Source organism: Canis lupus, chromosome 8 (genome assembly GCF_011100685.1).
Source record: "Canis lupus familiaris isolate Mischka breed German Shepherd chromosome 8, alternate assembly UU_Cfam_GSD_1.0, whole genome shotgun sequence".
Lineage (NCBI taxonomy): Eukaryota > Metazoa > Chordata > Mammalia > Carnivora > Canidae > Canis > Canis lupus.
Window position 1 is genome coordinate 69,688,824 of NC_049229.1, and position 15,173 is coordinate 69,703,996.

At 52.4% G+C, this 15,173-nt stretch overlaps 8 non-coding genes across 8 annotated transcripts; all 8 read left to right on the top strand.

The window, feature by feature from the left end:
- Positions 1-1,541: 1,541 nt before the first annotated feature.
- MIR487A (microRNA mir-487a) lies at positions 1,542-1,621 on the top strand. The gene has a single exon (NR_049491.1). It is a non-coding gene; the product is annotated as a microRNA mir-487a (primary transcript).
- A 1,965-nt stretch (positions 1,622-3,586) lies between these two features.
- On the top strand, positions 3,587-3,643 carry MIR382 (microRNA mir-382). The gene has a single exon (NR_049371.1). It is a non-coding gene; the product is annotated as a microRNA mir-382 (primary transcript).
- Positions 3,644-3,959: 316 nt separating this feature from the next.
- Positions 3,960-4,032, top strand: MIR134 (microRNA mir-134). The gene has a single exon (NR_049472.1). It is a non-coding gene; the product is annotated as a microRNA mir-134 (primary transcript).
- Positions 4,033-4,702: 670 nt separating this feature from the next.
- Positions 4,703-4,761, top strand: MIR485 (microRNA mir-485). Its single transcript, NR_049372.1, has one exon. It is a non-coding gene; the product is annotated as a microRNA mir-485 (primary transcript).
- Positions 4,762-9,873: 5,112 nt separating this feature from the next.
- Positions 9,874-9,971, top strand: MIR496 (microRNA mir-496). The gene has a single exon (NR_049495.1). It is a non-coding gene; the product is annotated as a microRNA mir-496 (primary transcript).
- Positions 9,972-11,400: 1,429 nt separating this feature from the next.
- MIR377 (microRNA mir-377) lies at positions 11,401-11,469 on the top strand. Its single transcript, NR_049479.1, has one exon. It is a non-coding gene; the product is annotated as a microRNA mir-377 (primary transcript).
- Positions 11,470-14,246: 2,777 nt separating this feature from the next.
- MIR409 (microRNA mir-409) lies at positions 14,247-14,300 on the top strand. The gene is given in 1 exon segment (NR_049373.1): positions 14,247-14,300. It is a non-coding gene; the product is annotated as a microRNA mir-409 (primary transcript).
- A 538-nt stretch (positions 14,301-14,838) lies between these two features.
- MIR410 (microRNA mir-410) lies at positions 14,839-14,894 on the top strand. The gene has a single exon (NR_049375.1). It is a non-coding gene; the product is annotated as a microRNA mir-410 (primary transcript).
- Positions 14,895-15,173: the final 279 nt, after the last annotated feature.

A 15,173-nucleotide genomic window follows, 5' to 3' on the forward strand; every position in this document is an offset into this window, starting at 1 on the left:
AGCGTGGTCGGGTCTGTCGATGGAAGGGATTCAGGATGGATGCGTGGTGTTGGGGACGCCAGTCTCACAGTAAGAAAACTGTCCACCTCCACCTAAGGTACGTGAATGCACAGTTGACCCCGGGGTGTGCATTTTTTAGGTGAGCATGTTCCCTGCTCCACTAACCCAGAGAATTCATTCTACCCTCAGAATGAGAAGGAGAAGCCCCCAGAGTGAAGCAGGCTTTGGAGATGGGACACCAAGGTTCTTATCAGCGAGGGGCCGCCGGGGCGCCCTTTGGTGGATATCGCACGGTTGACCTCATGCTGGTATCATGGAAGAATGTGTGGAGGTGCCCACCTGCAGGGAGGGGATCTGTGTCAGCCCCATCACACCATCCATGGGTGGAGTCAGCATGTGAGAGTCCACAGGCTCCCGGGCCACAGCCCGTCTATACGGGACTTCCAGGGGCCAGGCCATTTGAGCGCTCAGCTCCATCTGACCTGTCATGATGACAGAGTTCTGGTGTGGGGAGTACTGTATTCGTGGCTTACAGTACGTGGTCCTTCAGCTCTCGTATCCCATCCTGCCCAGGAGGCCCTCCTGGGAGAGGTCATGGTTGGCAGTGCCAGTGCAAGGTCTAGACAGAGCTGATTTGACCCTCAGCATCCAGCCCACCTGCAGGAGGAGGCGGGGCTGTGGGGGCTCCTACTCGGCCACGCCTGTACAGGGCTGACATGGCGGGGTCGCTCTTCAATGCTTTTCCATTATAAACACAATACAGTATTTCATCTTTCCCGGATATAATTCCAACTTTACGGAGGAGTGACCTCCCCAGATACTTGAAAGAATGGCCCGCTGTAGAGCCTGTGTGTTAATTAGGATTAAGCCACAGTTGTGCTTGCTTCGGCAGCATAGATACTAAAATAGGATTAAGCCACAGTCCCCCTCCCTGTAGCACTGAGCCCTCGATGCTCAGCCTCTGGGGGTGGGGGTGGGTGGAGTGGTATTGGGTTGATTGTTGGGGCTTTGCTGTGTTTGTGGCTAATCACATCGGAGCTGCTGTTTTTCAGGACAAACTCCCACCTGGAAATGTGTCCCGACAGGACTCCAGCGTGAGGGCAGGGCGTTGTCCATGATAGGGGAATGGATGGTTGATCAGAGAACATACATTTTATCAATGATGTATGTCAACTGATCCACAGTCCCTACCTATCCAGTGACTTCTCGGGACAGACTCCGGGAGAAGAGGTGGTGGTTTCCTTATCCATGCTAGTGGCCGGCCCTTGAAAAGACCTTCTCTTTGCTGGGTTGGCTCTCTTTATGCTGAGTCATATGAGGGAAGGTTTGTGTTTTTAAGTATTGATCTTGCCTGGGAAGAGCTGTTGGTCCCAGCCCCTTCCTGGGGGACAGGAATGCATGGCTGGCCAGAGAGCATGGGCTTTATTTACAAAATGTAGCACCCAATTCTCCTAACCCTCAGTCCCCAATTCGTCCTTAGGAGGACTAGCTGGAGGCCAGGCCGACTCTGGTGAAGACACGGTTCAGCTGCGTTAGCCTTCGGTACTTGAAGAGTGGTTATCCCTGCTGTGTTCGCTGTATTTATGACGAATCATACAGGGACATCCAGTTTTTCAGTATCAAATACTGCTCTGGAGGGCCTCCCAGACAGCATTCCACCGGCAGGGAGGAGGTCTTGGCTTCCATACCCACCCAAGGTATGTACACGGGCGGTGGAGCACGGTGCACAGGCTTCTTTGACGATGCCTGTCACTTGTCGCACCCATGCCCAGAATCTACTCTATGCAGACAGTGGCCGCCTAGCAGGGCTGTGATCTTCTGGAAGGGATATTGGTATCTGTACCAACCGTCATGGGAGGTTGACCAGTGAGAATCCCACTCCCACCAAACACCTGCTGCCATGAGAACCCATGAGAACCCAGTCCTCTCTGTAAGATAAACCCCTGGAGACCACGCCAGCATGAGGACATGGTACTGATGCTGGCTGATACCTACTGGGTCATCTTTATTGCATTTGCTCCAGGCCAGACACTTTCTGAGCATCAAATCTTGCCCAGAAAGGCTTTCCAGAAGCAGTGTCAACTTCACAGGGAGACATGTTGCCCTCATGTCTTTCCAGTGTGTGTAGAGAGAGAGAGTTGAGCAGAGTCTGCTCTTTGTTTCTGATGGTCCTCACTTGCTTTCCTCCCCTGCAAGACCCAGCCCATTTCTATGACTGCCTTGGGGAAGGGTAATCTGCTTTGGCAGATTCTCAGTAGGACTTTCTCTTTTCATTATCAGATTCTCTTGTTACTGGCATAACCACACGGTCTGTGAATTGAGCAACCAATGAGGAATGCATTCTAGATGATTCTAGACCTTAGGTCTTTCCTCTGAACTGGGGGTAGAGCAGGGAACAAGAGAAAGTCCTTGCTCGTTATAGCCTGATGGGAGAGATGGACAATAAGAAGCCAGCTGTGAGATATAATTACATCCACTATTGAGTTTTATGGAGAAAAAGAAAGTAGGGTAAGGTCTCAGAGAGAAATAGAAGTGGGATGGATGATTCTGGTAATCACGGGGGTCTGGAAAGTTCTTTCTGGGGAGGGGAGAGTAGGAACTAACTGGGGGGTGGGTCAGATGGCGATCTGGGATCAGAGCGTTTCAGAAGGAGGGCATGGTATATGGAAAGCCCTCTGGCATCTTTGAGAAAAAGGAAGAAGGCCAGTGGGATTGGGCGGAGCTATGGAGGAGTGGCTGGAGCTGAGGTGGGGGCAGGTTGGGATTCTGTTCTGAGTGACGTGGAGGCTGTGAGAGGGAGAGATAGGTTCTATGTTGAAAAGATTACTCTGACCCTGAGAAGATGGAACCTGGTCCTACTGGTCCCAGGTTGTTTGGCAAAAGGTGGGCGAGTGACTTTTTGATGGTGTCCTTCTTGGAATTGCTTTCTTGGGTGCTTTTCCGGGGTGATGGGTAATGGAGCCGGGGGGGTAGAGGGCAGGTGGGAAGGGGGGAGTGGAGGGGTCTCCTGGAATGGTGGAAGAGCTTGATAAGCCTCCCTCAGATCGTCCTGAGGGTGCCTTGGGTCCCAGGCTGGCCAGACTCTCCAGGAGCACCCTACAGTGGCCATGGAGATCTCTCTGGAACTCCCCCAGTTTGGTGGACCCCCCAAGTCATGAAGGAGCTTGGCTAGTGCCTCCATGTGCTTGGTGGATAATCGAGTGTGCTCTGTTGAGAAGTCCAAGGCCTCCGTTCAGATACCCTTGGGTCCGTACATGCGTGGAGAGCCCCGACCCGTGGCGAGTTTGCACATCGAAGCACAAGCGGCCCGCCCCCTCTTCTCGTTTCTAAACCCTGCCCCTGAGGACTCAGGAACACAAATTCAACTCCAGGGAGGGGGGGGCTGTATCAGCACCCCTCCCAGGGAGGTGAGTGGATGCCCCCCGCCCCCAACCTCCAGTGTGTTCTCAGGCCCCGCATCAACCGTGTCACTAACGCTCTGTGTCCTTTCTGCCCACAGGATGGCGGTTGGAGGCCACGCCCCTCAAAGAAGAGGAAGGGGACCTCTTGTCTGTCTTGTCTCTGCCTTTCTGTGGTACTTGAAGAGAAGTTGTTCGTGGTGGATTCGCTTTACTTATGACGAATCATTCACGGACAACACTTTTTTCAGTACCAAATGCTACCTCTAAGGACCTCCTGGACACAATGGCAACATCAGGGAAGATGCGTTCGTGTTGTCAACCATGTGGAGAAGACAAGGATGGAGGGTTGGCCAGGGACACCGTGCTTGACCTAGCTGTAAGTCATCTGGCCCACTAACCTGAGCGTCCGATCCACCTGTAGGGGGCCTTCCCCTGGGCCATGCTAACTCTGGGGAAATGGCTGTGCTTCTGTCACCAGCGTCACCTTACAAGACTTGGAAGAGAGGCTTCCTGGGCCTCAGGCCAACTTCTAGAAGAGATGCTGGTGTGAGCATTGTCCAGGGTGTGTGACTGGTTGACCAGAGGGGCAAGCACTCTGTTCACCCTGTGGGCCACCTAGTCACCAACCCTCAGCACCCACCCCGCCCGCCCAGGAAGACTTCTTGGAGGTCCAGCCAACTTGGGGCAAGCAGCAATGGACTTGTGGCGGCAGCTGCTCGGTGGACCTGGACAGCCATGGTCGGGAGGGTGTGTTCACTTAAAATGTGGTGACTCCTTGGTAGCCCCCTCGTCGCTGTCACCATGCAGCCTCCCTGAAGCGCTCCTGGGACGTGGCGCTGCCTTCGGATGAGGGACGTGACGCGAGCGGGCCGGCTCCTCTCCAGGGTACGTACCAGTTCACGGAGCGTGTGTTTTCTCTAGTAGGTGAGGCACCTGCCCTCCTAACCCCCAGCATCCCATCCTGTCTCTGCACAGGAGGACCCCGTGGAGGCGAGGCCTGCCTTGGGGAGCGGCCCCGATGCTCCAGTCAGTGCTGCTGCCCTCAGCAGCCGAGGGGGCACCACGACGCGCTGCTTGCTGACGGCCGTCGAATGGTGCCCCCTCTTGCAGGAAGACTAACGGGGCCCACCCCGCCTTAGGGTAAGTGCGTCTCGGGTGAGCATGCAATTAAAATGGTAGTATGTCACTCGGCCCACTACCCAATGTTGTCCCGCCCATCCCCTACAGGGCCCCGGAGACGGCAGCCGCCTTCACGGGAGAGGCGATGGATTCGCGCCAGCCTTCACTTATGGTACTTGAAGAGAGGCTGGCCGTGATGAATTCGATTCATCAAAGCGAGTCATACACGGCTCTCCTCTCTTTTAGTGTCAAATTCTGCCTCGGAAGGCGTCCCGAGCCAGTGCTGTCCCCAAGGTAGGTGCCTGGATGGCTGAGTCCACAGCAGGCGCTTTCCTGAGGACGCATGCTACTGATGCACTAACCCCAATGACCAGGCTGACGCTGTGACCCTAGGGCCACTTCCTGGGGCACTACCACCTCCAGGATAACGTAGAGAGGTTGTTGGGATGCCCTAACTTTTTAAGATATTAACATTGCCACGCACACAGCGAGCTCCTTGTACTGTCAGATCCAAGGTCAGAGGGGCATCGAGAAGCATCTTTCATTAGCTCTTGGGATGTAGGAGAAAACAGGAAAGGGCCCCTGTGACCCCTGGTTTACTAACCTGCAGCAGCCTCACACCCTCCGGGGAACCCCCCATGGGGTGATTCCAGGCTTATTAAGGAGGCAGTGGCTAATCTGTTTTCACAAACGTGTGGCCTTTTGAGCGCTCTTTGCTTCATTGATAATGACTCACACGTGGCTGACTTCTCAGCATCGTCGAGTGTTGCTTGCATGGCCAGCCTGGTACAGGAAGTGGCAACTAATCCCGGGCTAGTGAACCAGGGGTTGACCGGAGTGCATGGGTTTGATTTGGGGTTTGAGCCATCTGGTCCCGTCATCTTCAGTGTCCCGTCCACCCCGAGAGGCCACCCCCATCCAAGCTGCCCAGACCGCGTGGAAGCAGGGACGCCGCGAGCAGCGGCACCTCATGGTGCTCGGAGGGAGGTTGTCCGTGGTGAGTTCGCATTATTTAATGATGCCCAATACACGGTCGATCTCTTTTCGGTACCACATCTCGTCAGGCGTCTTCTTGGAGCTGATGCCAACCAGGGTCCCCTGCCAATGTTCTTGAACCTGCAATGGGCCCCGGGAACGAGTGGCTAGATGTGTCCCTAGTGCTTCTCATCCTCATGGGGGGCCTTGACAATTTGGGGCAAAAAGCATGTGATCTAGGAGCCCAAGTGACTGAGGGAGTAGTGGTATTCATGATGCTTCTGGACTGGGTTTTTTTTGTGTTTTAAGGAAAAACAGCCAGTTGCCTTCTCTTTTAGTGTTAAATCTTGTCTTAGAAGGATGACTCCTTAGATATGCCGGCAAAGTCAGGGAAGGGCATTGGTCTCAACAGTTTTTCTGGGCTAAGCGAAGGGGTGATTCACTGCATCTGTTGACCTGGAAACTGTACTGAATGTGAGGACAGAGGGCAGTTCTGTTTTCGATTTCTTGGTTTTCTTTCCAAAAAGAATAATTATCTTACCATATTGCTGTATTTATGAAAATGACATATGCTTATAATAAGAATTCAAGCAATGTGGAAAAATGTAAATAAAAAAGGGGAGAAAATTGCCCAATTCTCTGTGCACCCAGAAATAACTGTCAGCACTGCAGAAATTTCAAATACCTGTCTGAGCAAATATGCAAATAGAAAGGTAAATAGACAAAGAGAAAAAAATATTTTATAAATATGAGATTGCACAGTTACCTGATCTTTTTATTAAAAAATGTTAACTCTAATTTTCTTGAATTTAATATAAAAATATGCTGAAGAAAATTGAAAGAATTGTTAAAGGTCTCGCACTCTACTACAAGAAGTATTCATTCCTCAAAGATCCCTCTAAAATTAAGGAAAATTTTAACGTGTAAAACATTAACTGGTTGGGATCGTTAAATGTTTTTACTTGTTTCAACTTCACTTCTAGTTCTGAAATATAGGGAAACCAGCATTCGTACATTTTGATCCACCTCCTGCTTTTTACAATTTAACTTTCCCATTATAGATATTTGCATTTTGTTCTGTGACCACAATTCTTGCAGGTGCTTAATCATAGTTTTATATTCAAATGGATTCATTACTGACCACCAGTTGTTCTGTTTTGTTTTTCCTCAAACGAAGCCTTCTCTATTCTTGAGTTTTTAATTTTATTTCATCTCTCAGTGCAATGGATTTTATCATTGTTTCTTCAAGAATGGCTCATCGACGCTACTGCTCAGTCCTTGCACATTTGAGAAGCTCTGTCTCTTGCTGTTGGACACAAGGGACAGCTTAGCTAGGTATAAGAATCTCAGCCTACTTCTTTTTTTCCTTAGAACTTTGTAGATACTGCTCCACTGCCTGATACATTTACTATTTTACTAGGTCTTTTGATGGGGCTTCTCCATGTAACTCTTGCTTAGCTGGACTGTATTGTGTGGTGGATCTTCATGTAGGTGGCCAGAAAGACTTTGGTGGGCTATATTATGTGAGGTCTTTCATCTCTGTCTAACCATCACTCCCCTTACCTTTACTCATCCACCTGGTTTTTCAGATGTTCTATGTGGCCCTGTGATCTTTCCCTCTTTTTAATCACCTTTGTCGCTTTAGAGATACTTATTATTAATTTCTTTCAACTCAAGGGGTACAAGTCCTTCTTTTTGTGTCTGGTGACTCCCGACAGTGCTTTTCTTGGTGTGGGCTTTTGTAGCTTTTTTGTAGGATACCTATCATCAGTGGGGAGTAAACTGTTTCTGTTTCATTCTCTTTGCAAAAGAGCAAAAGAGCTGTGACATCATGGCCCTCTGTTTGGTTCCATCTGGCACCCAAGGCTGTCACCAGTTGGGACCAGTTTTCCTACCCAGTTGTTGGCTTAAAGACTCCCACACCTTATGGCTGGTATACATCCTCATTGCATCTTTATCCTGGACCTTTGCTGCTCACAGGAGAGCCCATCCCATCCACAGCCCAGATGTAATCAAACTTTGTCATTTCTCTGGGACCATAATACATTCTAGCTCCTCTTTCCATTCCAGATCTCCGCACTTGTTGGCTACAACGTCACATCTCCTGTTCTGCTTGGACATGATGACTGCAAGCTCTCTGAGTCTCCAGAGCAATGTCCCTTAGGTCTCTTCATTGGCAGGTTGCAAGCTCATTGCCCTGAATTGAATTCTCTCTTCACTGGCAGCAGATCATTTCCCTGGCTTTCATTCCTTTTAGCTGTGCATTCATTTACTAGTTGATTTCGGCTGTGGCTATGTGTAGTCCTATTTCTCTGCCTTTGTGAAGGAGAGGGTTCTCTAGCTCAGTACCAGGATCCTACTCAGTCACTAGTTCTCTTTATCAACTTTTCTGAATCATGTTGTGCCTTCTTTTTTTTTTATTTATTTTTTTATTTTTTATGTTGTGCCTTCTTGATTCAAAAAGCTCCTTTGTTTCAAGGAGGTCTTCCTCTGTTATTTCTTTTTTCCCCCCTCTATTATTTCTATGAGTGTTTTTCTCTTCTATGTGTTGGTCTTTTCTGGGGGTTTCTTGGGGGAGGGAAAAAAATCTGTGATCTGGCCCCATGCTGCCATCTTTTCTGGAAGTCTCTTTTGCTGTCATTTGCCTATTTAAAATGAATCCTACCTGGATGCCCCCTTCTCAGTATCATCTTCCACCTTGGCAGGATGCCTCATCGCAGTGCCAACTTCTGGGATGGACATGGAGTCGGTACCATCTTCTAGGTATGTGAATTTACTTTTAACAACGGAGGATTTATATTTTGGTCATATGTCAACTGGCCTATTAACTCTAAGTGTGCAATTTATCTTCAGGAAGACTTGTTGGAAGTTAAGGCCACCTTTGGAGATGAGGCCATAATTCTGAAGTGAGTGTCACACTGTGCATGCTATAATCATGTTTGCATCCCATGCGGTCAGTTTTTTTTTTTTTTTTTTGAACAATCAGTATTGCAATGAATGAACTTCAGCTTTGGAGGACTTGCTGGACACAAGACTATGTGAAGGAAGGATCCCTGATGTCAGTTGTATGCTGATGTGAATGGGAAAGGGTCCCTTGCTGTGATCAGAATAGTGACTTCTTATGTACTTGACCTTTCCGCATTCAAATCCCCTGGAAGTGCTTCTGAGACACTGTGCCAAGCACCACGAAGGTGTTGGCTTCTGGGCTACTTCAGTGTCTAGGATGGGACAATGGAACATGGCAGGTGCACTTCCTGCATGACCCTCGGTCTGCTAACCCTCAGTGTTCACTCTGTCCTCAGGGGGACTTCCTGGAGAAGGCTAACTTTGGAGAAGAGGAATTAGCAACTGGTTGATGCTAACCTGCGGAACTGGAAGTTAGATTGTGTTCCCTTCACTTCGTTTATGGGACTCATACGTGATCCATCGATTTTTCAGTTCCAAAGCCTGCTGTGGAGCGCTGTTTGGAGCGGAACCCTGCTTCAGGGTGAGACCTCAGTGTCCATTCCTCTCCAGGGTCAGTGACGGGAAGGGTGGTGGTTGGTGTTGGATCATGGGTCAGAGCTGACTGCAGAGCAGGTGCCATCCTGACCTCTGTGTGATCCCTCTGTAGCTAGATCTGGGGAGGCAGTGCCATCTTGGGGAAAATGGGGCTTTTCTTACCAAAGGTTCTTTCTTTTTTTTTTTAAAAAAATATCTTATTTATTCATGAGAGACACAGGCAGAGGGAGAAGCAGGCTCCTTGTAGGGAGCCTGCTGCAGAACTTGATCCCAGGACCCTGGGGTCATGACCCAAGCCAGAGTCAGACGGTCAACCACTGAGTCACCCAGGGTGCCCCCTACCAAAGTTTCTTGGCAGCACTTGAAGAGAGGTCTTCTGTGATGTCCTCGCTTTATCTTTTGACCAATCATACATGGTTGACCTTTTTTTTTTTTAAGTATCAGATGTAGCCTTTGAACACCCTGGGGTGATGCCGACTTCAGGAACTAGAGTTGGCATCCACACACTTGACTGGATGGTCTTGAGCGTGTGCACGTCTTCCCGTGTGTGTGCCCCCTGTGTCCACACCACCTCCAGGGTTACCACCAGTTTCCTTGAAGGAGCAGTAATCTCATCGTAGAGTCTCTGCATGTTTGACAGGAAGTCATCCCTGCGCTGTCTCTTCCTCTCCAGCCTGTCCCTCCCTGCATGACTTCCTGGGAGGGACACTAATTTCAAGTAAGGGGTGGTGGGTCCACGCCCACCGGTGGTGCCCAGCTGAGTGGGCCAGGCCTGCAGAGCATGCGTCCTCCTCACACTGGAGCGGCCAGCATCCTCACTCTGGACCCCTTCCGTCCTTAGGCCTGCTGTCTGGGACGTGCCGGAAGCCAGGACCCGAGTCAGGTACTTGAATGGAGGTTGTCCATGGTGTGTTCATTTTATTTATGATGAGTATTACATGGCCAATCTCCTTTCAGTACTAAATTCTTCTTGGGAAAACTGCACAAGGGCATGTTTCATCCGGTGTCTGTCCACGGTAAGGAAATGGACCATTTACCCCATGATGAGTGACACATGTCGCCCAGCCCAGAATTTCCAGGGACGATGCTGGCTTTTTAGGGGAGACCATGGTTTTCTGGTCGTCGTTACCCCTCCTTTCTTGGAGACTGACTAGTGAAGAAAGCATATTTGGTAGCCTCTGTCCTGTTGGAGCCTTTGCGCCATTCCAGCTCCAACAAGGCACACACTTCACAACGTGTGCGTGCAATGTGTTACTACCCCCTTGAGTGTCCTAGTCCTCAGGGTGACCTCTGGGAAGCAAAGCCCACCCTGGGGACGTGCGGCTGGGGGTGGGGGTTTCTTGGGGAGTAAGCATCGAGGTATTTGAAGACAGGTTTCCATGGCGTGATTTGTTGATTCCTGGTGGAGGATAAGGCTCCTTCATAGCATTTATGATTACCTTATGTTTACTCGCTTTGTGATCTTGGGCAAGTTACTCAGGCGATCACCAGTGTGCCTCAGTTTACTCATCTGTAAAACGAGGACAACACCTACTCGTAGAGTAGGTATAAAAACTCAATATATACGTAAGGTGTTTAGACAGCGCTGGACACTTAGTGAAGTTGAATAAGAACCGGCTCTTGGGGTGACCGTTATTCTGCTGCTGCTGCTGCTGTATCGTAGGTCTTCCTTTATTGTTCTCTTGCCCACCAGAGTGCAAGCTCCCCGAGGGCAGACGTTTTGTCTCTTTGGCCTACTGCTGTGCCCCTCATTGCACGTGGTAGATGTGATGTTGAATGAATGGGTAGTGGCTGGTTGACACATTCTCTTTAGTAAGTGCCCCTCTGAGGCCCTCCTGGCAGGAAGAGGGAATGAAGGACAGTGGCAAGCCTCGGCTTCCCCGACGATGTGGCCTGCTTGCCCTCGCTGCGCCGCCCACCCCTGGCCAGGAGGACTCACCGGTCTTCAGGTCAGGGACCCCGCCCGCTCGGAGGCAGAAGGGTCCTGCCTTGGCCACAGCACTTCTGAACAGCTCCTTTCTCTGTGTTAAATCCCCGTGCAGGCACTTCCCAGAGGAGACGCCAGCCTTGGGAGGGGACCTTGGTGTCTGCACCTCTTGAGGGTAAGTGGCCAGATGCTGCCTCAAACATGGGGCTGACTTGTGATACGTGTGCTCAGGGCCTCACCCACCAACCCCGCTCCCAGCCAAGGCCAGGTCAGGGGGTCAGCCGGTGTCATTCGAGCTGGTGCATGATACCCTCCCTCCAAGACATGTCCTGATCAGGCGGGGGAGGCTCCTCAGATGTAGTGCCAGCCTGTCCAGAGAGCGGGGGCCGGGGGGATGCACAGCTAGAGCCTGCAGGCAGCGCTGCCCCGGTGAAGAGGCGTCTTGCTGGTGCTCTTGCCCCTGCTGACCTTTGACCCTTGAGCAGAGGTTGCCCTTGGTGAATTCGCTTTATTTATGTTGAATCACACAAAGGCAACTTTTGTTTGAGTATCAAATCCTGCCTGTGATGGCTTCCGGGGCCCAGTGGCAAGGTCGAGGGCTGCACCTGTCCCCTGAGCAAGCACGGACGGTGTGAGGGGGCGGGCGCTGTGGGGGATGCTCCCCTTCCCCAGTGGGTGAGGCTTGAGCTTGGTCGGAGAACACAGGCTCTGTGCAAAGCGTGGGTCCCCTGGGAGGATGGGGTCAGGGCTGAATCTGCTCCAGAGCGTACCTGGGCCCCTCTTCACGTCCCCATTCGGACCACTGATCCCAAACTCAGTCTGCTGGCTCCACTTCCCCCTAGGAGGAGTTTTGCCCCTGCGGGTTAGTGAAGAGTTGGCTACTCCTCTCTCTCTCTCTCTCTCTCTCTCTCTGTCTCGCCATCCCCCTGGCCCGCTAGCATTCTCAGTTTTCTCCTGGGTTAGGAGACGAATAGGAGCTGTCAGTAGTCCATCCCATTTGTATTAAATAATAGTGATAAAAGTAATCAACACAAAATAACACTAAACACAACTGAAAAGGCACAGCGTAAGACATGCTCAATTGTCTACAAATTGGCAGAAGAATCCAATTTTCTCGACAACGTTTCGGCTGCCACATCCGACCCGGGGACATGGAACTCTAGACGTGGCGGCCGCGCGAGGAGACGGACGGTGGCGCGCCCCGACGCAGCCATAGTTGATGCAGACAAAGGCTTACTGAGGAATCAGAGCCCCATTCAAATTTTTAAATGGAAAAGAATTGATCCTAATGAAAATGATTTGGGGGAAAACAGCAAAGGGAAATAAAAGAAATGAAAACAGCCCAACAGCATAGCCAGGAAGGCTAAACAGGGAATTTGATTAGTTTAATGGAATTCACTGTGAAAAACACGATTTGTATGAAAATCAGTGTTGGCACAGTTCTCATTAAGGTGGTTCAGTCCGCATGGGCAGAGTGCAGTCAGCGGGGTCTGTAGGAACGCGGGGCCCAGGCGCAGCGTCCTTTATGCCTCTGACCTTTTCTTTCTGTCCCAGAGAGCTTCCTGAGCAGGCTTGCTGACGTCAGGGGTGTCACGCTGGTAATGGGGGTGCATGTTGTCACCAGCGTGTGTGCCCTCTTGGTTTCCCTCCGTCCCCCTGTGGAGCTCTGGGGGACGTGCTGACTCCCGAAGTGAGGCAGGAGTTCCTTGGTCAGTGGGGACAGTGGTCATCAGTACTGTTGTTGAACCACAGGAAGGCTGGGACTTCCTCAGGTGTACTCCTTCCTAGGATCCCAGTGTGGGCACGTCCCAAAGCCCCATGCTAGCCCCACAGACCAGCTGGATGCCGCTTGGTCACGGAGGCTGGCCTTGCTTGGGAGGTGGTCCTGGAAGGGGTGTTTCTAGGATCAAAACCACTGGCTGGGGCGTGAACGGGGGTTGTCCTTGGTTGGCATGATTTGTTTATGACCAACACTGTATGGCGGATCTCTTTCCAGATGAACCCCCACCTTGGAAGATTCGCAGAAGCCCCACCATCCTCAGGAGGTGGCCAGCAGCTGGAGCCCTCCCCAGGGTAGGTGCATGGGCGCAGCCCCAGGACATGCTCTGAATGTGTTGATGATGTATGTCATCTGGTCCACTAGCCGTTGCTGCCAGCCCGTTCTCACGAGCACTTCCAGGAGGCGATGTCAACTCTGGGAAAGCATCTCTGAACTGCAGGTCAGTATCCGTGGACGGGGAAGCTTCCATAATACGTTTTCTTTCTTCAGGACAGACCTTGGGTGGCTGGTTTCTTGCTGCAGCTGAGGCAAGACCCAAGGGCTTTCTGAACTTTCCCTGATGTCGTGACACCAGGGAGAGGATTCTGCTGTGGGTCCCACCCCAAAGTTCGCAAAATAGGTGGTGGGCACAGAATCCAGACTCTGCTTGTGGCAGGTGTCATCAGCTCCCTGTCCCTCCCTGGCCAGTCCATTCCTTGGGGCAGATTCGGGATCTGATGTCAACTCTGGGAAAAGCCAGGGTTCTGATATCAGAGCTGCTTTGCCTTTTTTTTTTTTTTTTTTTTTTGAAGAGAGATTACATTTGGCTCATTTGCTTTTTTCTCCCCCCCTCCCAGCCTCTGTTTTTTGGTGTTTTGTTTGCTTTATTTGTGAGGCTGATCAAATGGTCAACCAGTTGTTTTGCATCAGAAGGCCCTTTGGAGGACTCTGGGGTGGCGGCCCCTACACAGGCCTAGAGGTGGTGTTGGGGGCACCTCAGGGAGGCAGAGATGGGCGTTGGCGCCGTGCACGCACACACGTGCACACACGCACAATGCCCCCACGGAGGGAGGCTTTGTACCTGTGCAGGGCCCAGGGTCACTCTCTGTCCGGGGTCTGCAAATCAAGAGCTGAGGGCAGGCAGGGTGGCATCTCTGTCTGCTGTGCGTCAGGGTCCAACTCCTCTGCATGTAGCCCATGCATAGGACAATAGGGCAGAGGGGCACCTCAGATGCCCCTCAGCTCCCCGGAGGAGCCCTTTGGGGTGGCGTGCCCAAGCAGGGGCACCCTGTCACCAGCATAAGATCCCTCGCCCCCCACCAACTGGCCCTCGCATTTCACTTGGGGAATGGTCTCTGGATCTGGCTTATTCTGGGGAAGTGATGGACCAATTGGCCTCGACAACTTGGGGGGGGGGTCCTGGTAGGGGGCGAAGTTCCCGCCCGGCATGCCCGGCGCTCAGGCCGCCCTTGGGGAAGGCGGTGGGGGGTCTTCCGGAAGCACAGCCACCTTGAAGCGTCCGCCTTAGTCCAAGCGCCCGAGCCTCTCCATGGTACTCGGGGAGAGGTTACCCGAGCAACTTTGCATCTGGACGACGAATGTTGCTCGGTGAACCCCTTTTCGGTATCAAATGCCACCAGAGAGGCGGACTCGGAGGCCGTGGCTCCTCGGGGAAGACGTCGTGAGCAGCACCGCTCTGGGGTACAGGACGGATGGTCGACCAGTTGGAAAGTAATTGTTTCGAATGTACTTCACCTGGTCCACTAGCCGTCCGTGTCCACTGCAGCCTGCGGGGCCCGCGGGCCCGGGCACAGCCGCTCCTCCGCTCAGCACCTCTCCTGGTACTTGAAGGGAGATCGACCGTGTTATATTCGCTTTATTGACTTCGAATAATACATGGTTGATCTTTTCTCAGTATCAAATCTCACCTTGGAGGATCTCTTGGACACGGAGCCCTGCGGGGGCGGGCGCGGGGTGGCGGCGGTGGGGGGGACGGTGTCACCGCCCCAGCGGGGTGCCCCTGGGGTGGGGGCGGGGCGGGGTTCGCGCCCCCTCACCTGTCGTGTCTGATCCCCCCGCAGGACGGCTTCGGCGAGGCGGTCACCACGGCGCGGCGGCTGCGGCCCTCGACGGCGTCTCTTTGGGTACTTGAGGAGAGGTTGTCTGTGATGAGTTCGCTTTATTAATGCCGAATATAACACAGATGGCCTGTTTTCGGTACCCCCTGCGACTCTGAGGCCGGCCCCGTCCCGGGTACGTGAGTGCATGGGCTCTGCATCCGACCTGTGTCGCCCTCTCCGCTGACCCTCGACGTCGCGTCCGTCCCGGGAGAGCTTCCTGGAGGGCCCTGGACGCCGGGGGGTCGCAGCGCCACGCTGGCCCCGAAGCCCTGGCTTGCCGCGAGACGAATGGCTCTGATCCTCCGTCCTCTGCGCCCAAGGCCACGCGGGGAGGGTCCCCACTGCTGTCCTGGTCCCCGGCGTGTGTCCCC